The 5,659-nt window shown below is 42.0% G+C and overlaps 1 protein-coding gene across 1 annotated transcript in view; it reads right to left on the reverse strand.

Annotated features, from left to right (window-relative positions):
* The window catches only part of Map3k9 (mitogen-activated protein kinase kinase kinase 9), a 67,314-nt gene extending 61,661 nt beyond the window's left edge, over window positions 1–5,653 (reverse strand). The window contains exon 1 of the mRNA XM_048798888.1: window positions 5,266–5,653. The gene's annotated coding sequence lies outside the window, so the exon portion shown is untranslated. The remainder of the gene's footprint in view (window positions 1–5,265) is intronic.
* Window positions 5,654–5,659: the final 6 nt, after the last annotated feature.

The following is a 5,659-nucleotide window of genomic DNA, read 5'->3' on the forward strand; positions in this document are numbered from 1 at the left end:
AGGTTTTTTTTATTTTTTTTTTTTTTTTTAATCTATCTCAGTAGAAAATAAACCAAGTTCTGATCTGTAAAAGTAAATTGGGCCATCTGAAACAAACACAGAGAATCATCACACTTTACTAAAAAACTAAGAAAACAAATACATATTTCTGAACTTTTGGCAAGACCAATGGAGGAACTGCCCACTGCTGGCTGTTCCCTTCCTTACTTGGCCAGCCCCACAACACCCCCACTCTCCATTCAGATGCTGGTGGTGTTCAAAAATCTGTTCTTGCTTAATTATAGTACTTCCATCCTATCTGGAGCTGATATTCATTTGTGTTTTGCAATACAATTGACAGTCTGCACAAAGGAAATGCTTAGGAAATGTTAGATGTAACTGCCTTTAGGTATACAGAAGGTAGAGAGCATCTTGACCCCCAAAGTGCCAAATGTTATTTTCTTGGAGCTGGGATAGAGCTCAGTGGTGCCCCGCATGCACAAGGCCTTGGGTACAGTCCCCAGCACCACACACACAAAAATGTTTCAACTTCATCTGGAAGTTTCCCTGAAAAATAAATGGTATGGAAGACACTAAATCTAGCCCCTAGCAGCCATTCCAAAATCCTTCTAGCATGCATATGCCAGAAACTTAAAAAACTACATTTTCCAGGCTCCCTTATAGCTAAAGTTCTGGGTGCAAATTAAATTCACCAACTGGATGCACAGGGTTTGCAAGGCAGAAGTGAGGTAGAGACCATCTTCTCACTGCTCCTTCTGGTGAGTATGGCTTTCTGCAATTGAGTGTGAGTGTTCAATCACTAGCTCTGTAGATGGAGGAAGGAATGTTTCATAGCCAAATGGATGCCTAATCTCTTGGTTGCAGATACAGCACGGTGTTCTTGAAGTCAACATCTTCCATGGCAGCTCCAGATTCTGTAACCTTCCCAATGAGAGAAGTGGCAGGTCTCCTGGTAGGCCAGTTCTGCAATGTTCTGGAAGTTCTTCCTAGAGGTCCAGCCAAAAGCCTCTTCTCCCAGCCCTTCCAACAATTCCGTGAGCACCTAATTTTCTATGCTAAAGCCCTATCTTATTTAAAATGAGTATTTCTGAGTCCTGAAAATGAATCTTGACTGATTACTAATTTTTGCCTGACGTCATTTATATGAATGAAAAAACATGCCTATGTTAATGAGAGATTAAGAATCCTCTTGGAGCTGGGCATTATGGCACATGCCTATAATCTCAGCAGATCAAGAGGCTGAAGCAGTAGGATTGTGAGTTCAAAACCAGTCTCAGCAACAGTGAAGCACTAAGCAACTTGGTGAGACCCTGTCTCTAAATATAATACAAAATAGGGCTGGGGATGTGGCTCAGTGATTGAATGCCCCCTAGTTCAATCGGTAGTGCCAATCATCATTATCTTCATCATCATCATCATCATCATCATCCTCTTCCTCCTCTTGGAGAAATATATAAGAGTCTCTGGTCAAAGAGGGAATCATTCTTTTTTTTCCCCCATACCAGCATTCACACTGATAAAGCTATGTGCATCTCCAACTTAGTATTCAACTTAGTATTTATTATCTTATTTCCTCAACGGAGCCTTTGAATTCTCCTGAAGGAACTGTTGTATTTTTTTTATATAGTCTTCCTTCTTTCCTCTGGTCTGAAACATACTGTCAACACAAAGTAGGTGTTCAATATTTATTTAAATGCGTGTGGCTATAAAAGATGTGATTCAGGACAAGGGTGCTGAAAGGACAGCTCCTCCAACAGCATCTCACCGAAGGCAGGAAACCTCTTAGGGTAGAACATAAAATCTCAGGCTTTTTTTTTTTTTTTAATTTAGTTAAGGAACCTTTATGACCAGCCTTCAAGAAAAGTATAGAACAGAAGTTCAGCTTTCAAACATAAAAGACAGAAGATGGGAAATGGGGTTGTTTTTTTCTTTCCTGCTTCCCTGCTAAGAAGTCCCCCTGGATGGGAGTTAAGGAACCGGACCTTCAGTTGCAGCAGTGAGTACGTGAGGCTCTTCCTCGCTTCTGTTCCAGTCAAGACCTGGTTTTAAACAAGAATCAGGTCAACCTGCATTCAGCACATTTTTCAGTTTCCGAGGAAGGATATTTCCAGGAATATCCTTCCTCAGAAGGAATACCAGGAACAAAACCTATTTCATTTTTGGTGTCAAGATGTTATTCCCGGGCTGGGGATGTGGCTCAAGCGGTAGCACGCTCGCCTGGCATGCGTGCGGCCCGGGTTCGATCCTCAGCACCACATACAAACAAAGATGTTGTGTCTGCCGAGAACTAAAATAAATAAATATTTTAAAAAAAAAAAAAAAGATGTTATTCCCTCTCAATTGCATGTTTAGAAACAATGTATAGGCACATTCTGGTGGGTTTGAGGCAAGTGAGTGGTATCTATCCTGTTCATTTAAAAATCGTATGAACACCTGAAAATATATCCTTCTATTTCTAGAGGATGTAGGAAAAAGAAGCATATATTCATAATGTAAATCAATGCTGACCTTAATGTATGCCCTACTTGAAAGCAGACATACTCTCCTAAGAGAAACTTTAAAAAAAAAATACTTAGGATTATATTTCCCAGAATGATACATTTGGAACTGTACATTTTTAAATCACTTACTAAAATAGAGAAGAATGTGTTCCCAGGTTATTTACATTTGTCATCCATTCAGAGCTAAACTCTAAGACCTACATTGGAGGGGATAAAAGCACTATGTAAATGAAAGATGGTTTATATTATCACTATCATATTTTTTCTTTGATGCAAGATTTAGTAATTTTCTCTTTAGTTCTGAATAAAGTTTGAAACAAAGTTCTCATTTTGAGAAACAATACTATGAAGCTAATCATGAACACTTTACTGCTTGACTTCCTGTGTTCCATTTATGAACCAGAATGTAATGCTAAAATACATGCCCCAGGGAAGTTTAAAAGGCAACTCTGAAGAAGAGTTGTCAGTGGCTCAATTTTATTCTGAGTCTTTGGAGACAAGGTTTGTCATTCACCTTTATTTTCTGAGTGACCCCAACTGAACTGGTGGACAGGGCATGCAGATAAGAGATGTACATCTCCTTATCAAAGTACCACACTGACATTTTACATTTACACCACCAATTTCCCTCATGTAAATTATAAGTACCTCATATCTTATCATTTCTTTATTCCCTGGCATTTGACATAGTATCTATCATTCCTTAGATACTCAATAATCAGTTTTTGACTGGAATTAAGATTTCTGAATTATCAAGAATTAATTTCAGGCAAGATAAGAGATCCAAATGAGGCCAAATAAGAGCACTTACTGGGACTTTCAAACACCATGTTCTTGAAGTCAATTCTTTCAATAAGCATAAGAGAAAGATGCCTTCTTTCCCATCATTTGGGTTCTAGATTTAGGAATCCATTCTATCCAAGGTAACTTTTGCTACAAAAAAAGATAAGGTCAGGCCACCTTTCAGGAAAAGAGCTCCTGTAGGTAAGAACACTGTTGACATGTCTGGCTCTCTAAGACACATTCACTCCTAAGTGTGGACAGCCATGAGGACAAGACACTGAAGAAACTGAGTTCCTGCTCATGACTTTCACAGAACTCTTCTACTCTGACATTAGCTGTCCCTAAAATTAAAATCATAGAATTTTTAACTCACAAAATTTGACTTACATTTAAAATTACACTGTTTTCTAACATGCCAGACTATTTGTATGTCTTCCAACATATGGCCACATTCATCTTCAACACTATTTCAAAACACTATGCCAGGACCTTTGCATGGCCCTCATCTTACCAATACCAGAGCCAAGAAGATGTAGCACCCAGAAAAAAATTTAAAGTAATTTGCCACTTACAGCCATTATAAAGATCAAGATGAAGTTTTAAATTGAATGAGAGGGAAAAAGAAAAAACAAGAAGTGAAAATTTGAATATTACTTTAACAGTCAAACCACCAAAAGAAAAACAGAAAAACAAGGAAAGAGGTTATGTTTTTGACATTAAGTGCTAGTATTTAAAACACATCTTAAGACAAAGTAACACAAGTGTTCAGATGAAAATAAGTTACAGGACAAGAAGATAAAACTTATGAATGAAAATTTAAGACTACTCAAATTTAGCCCTTGGTAATGATTTTTTAAGTCAACTACGATGCTAAGTATATAAAATATGGAATAAGCAGTAATCAATATATATTAGCAATATATTGTAACAGGGAGGAAATTATGTAAATTCTCAAATACAAAACAGTGTAAACTGCACTAGGAGGTATTTACCTTCCTTCTAAAATGACAAAGTATAATTGATTAAGGGATTTTAATAGCAATTTAACTCCTTTGGAAAAAAAAAAACAAAGGAAATTTCATTACAGGGTGTGGAACAGGGGGGCTCCTGGGAAATTGATGAAAACCAGGACACTGGGAGAAAGGCCCTGGGAGGGAACCCTGGGTGTGGACCCCTTGAGATTTAGCCAATTCCAAATATAGGCAAGGATCTAGGGTGAGAAGAAAACAGAAAATGTATTGTCTAAAGAGTGACTGGGACTTAGCCACTGTACCTGTGCTCCTTAACTTTTCAAGGGGAACGACATACTTTTCTCCTTCTAATCATTTCTCCACCCATCACTTGCCCTCCCCTGTTTCTTAGCACAATACTCAGTGAGACTCCTAAAGGTACAACTTCTGAGATACAGGATTAGGATCCCAGAAATCAACACGACATTTCGGAGGCACTTGGCCCTGAGTTCACACACGCTTCCGGGTCTTGTGAGCCAGCCCAGCCCTTCGGGAGACACCTCCATCTCTCTCAAAGCAAATACCTTTAAGAGGCGGGGACAGCCCATCGAAGAGGTCGGCAAGGTCCCTGACTTGGAAACTAAGGTTAAGACAGTAACCATCAGCTTGCCTGAAATCTTTGCAGATTTGGAGGGCAAGTTGGAAGAGGAAGGGATCGGGAAATGGGGAGACTTTCATGCTGGGGTTTCAGGATGTGGAAACCAGGAGCTGCTGCTAAGGTAGTCAGATGAAGGTTAAGTCCAATCCCCTGAGTTCCGGGCAAAGCCTGGGGCTTCTTTAGCTTATCCACCGCATCAACTAAAGACCCCGAGCCCCAGAGCGCGCGCATCAACCCATACCCTGGTCAATCATTCCCTATCCAGGTTCCCCACCCCTAACAAACCTCCTGAAGGGCTCCCCTTCCTCCTCGACCACCCAGGGCTTCATCCTTCCACCTCCCCGCCAGATCCCCAGCCCCGCCTTCATCTTACACTGAATGGGCGGGTAGCAACTGGGGTCCTCGCCTCCAGGCTGGCAGCGGCTGGAGAAGGCGCTGCGCGGAGTCACGTAGTTGCTGGGGAAGATGCCCACCCGCTGGTTCAGCTGCCCGGTCCACCAGCCCTCGTCGCCGGACACCTGGGAGTCCTTGGACAGCACCTCCACCACGTCGCCCAGCCGCAGGGTCAGCTCGTCCTCTCCCGCCGCCTCGTACTCGAACACGGCCGTCCAGTAGGGCAACGGTGCTTCGGAGCCCAGCTCCCCGGGGGCCGCCGCCGCCGCCGCCTCCTCCTCTTCTTCCTCCTCCTCCTCGGCCCCCGCCCCAGTTCCATTCTCCCCAGGCGGAGTGGCATCGGCGGCGCTCGCCAGGCAGCCGAGAAGCGCTCT

This window comes from Marmota marmota, unplaced genomic scaffold (assembly GCF_001458135.2).
Source record: "Marmota marmota marmota unplaced genomic scaffold, marMar, whole genome shotgun sequence".
In the NCBI taxonomy this organism is placed as follows: domain Eukaryota; kingdom Metazoa; phylum Chordata; class Mammalia; order Rodentia; family Sciuridae; genus Marmota; species Marmota marmota.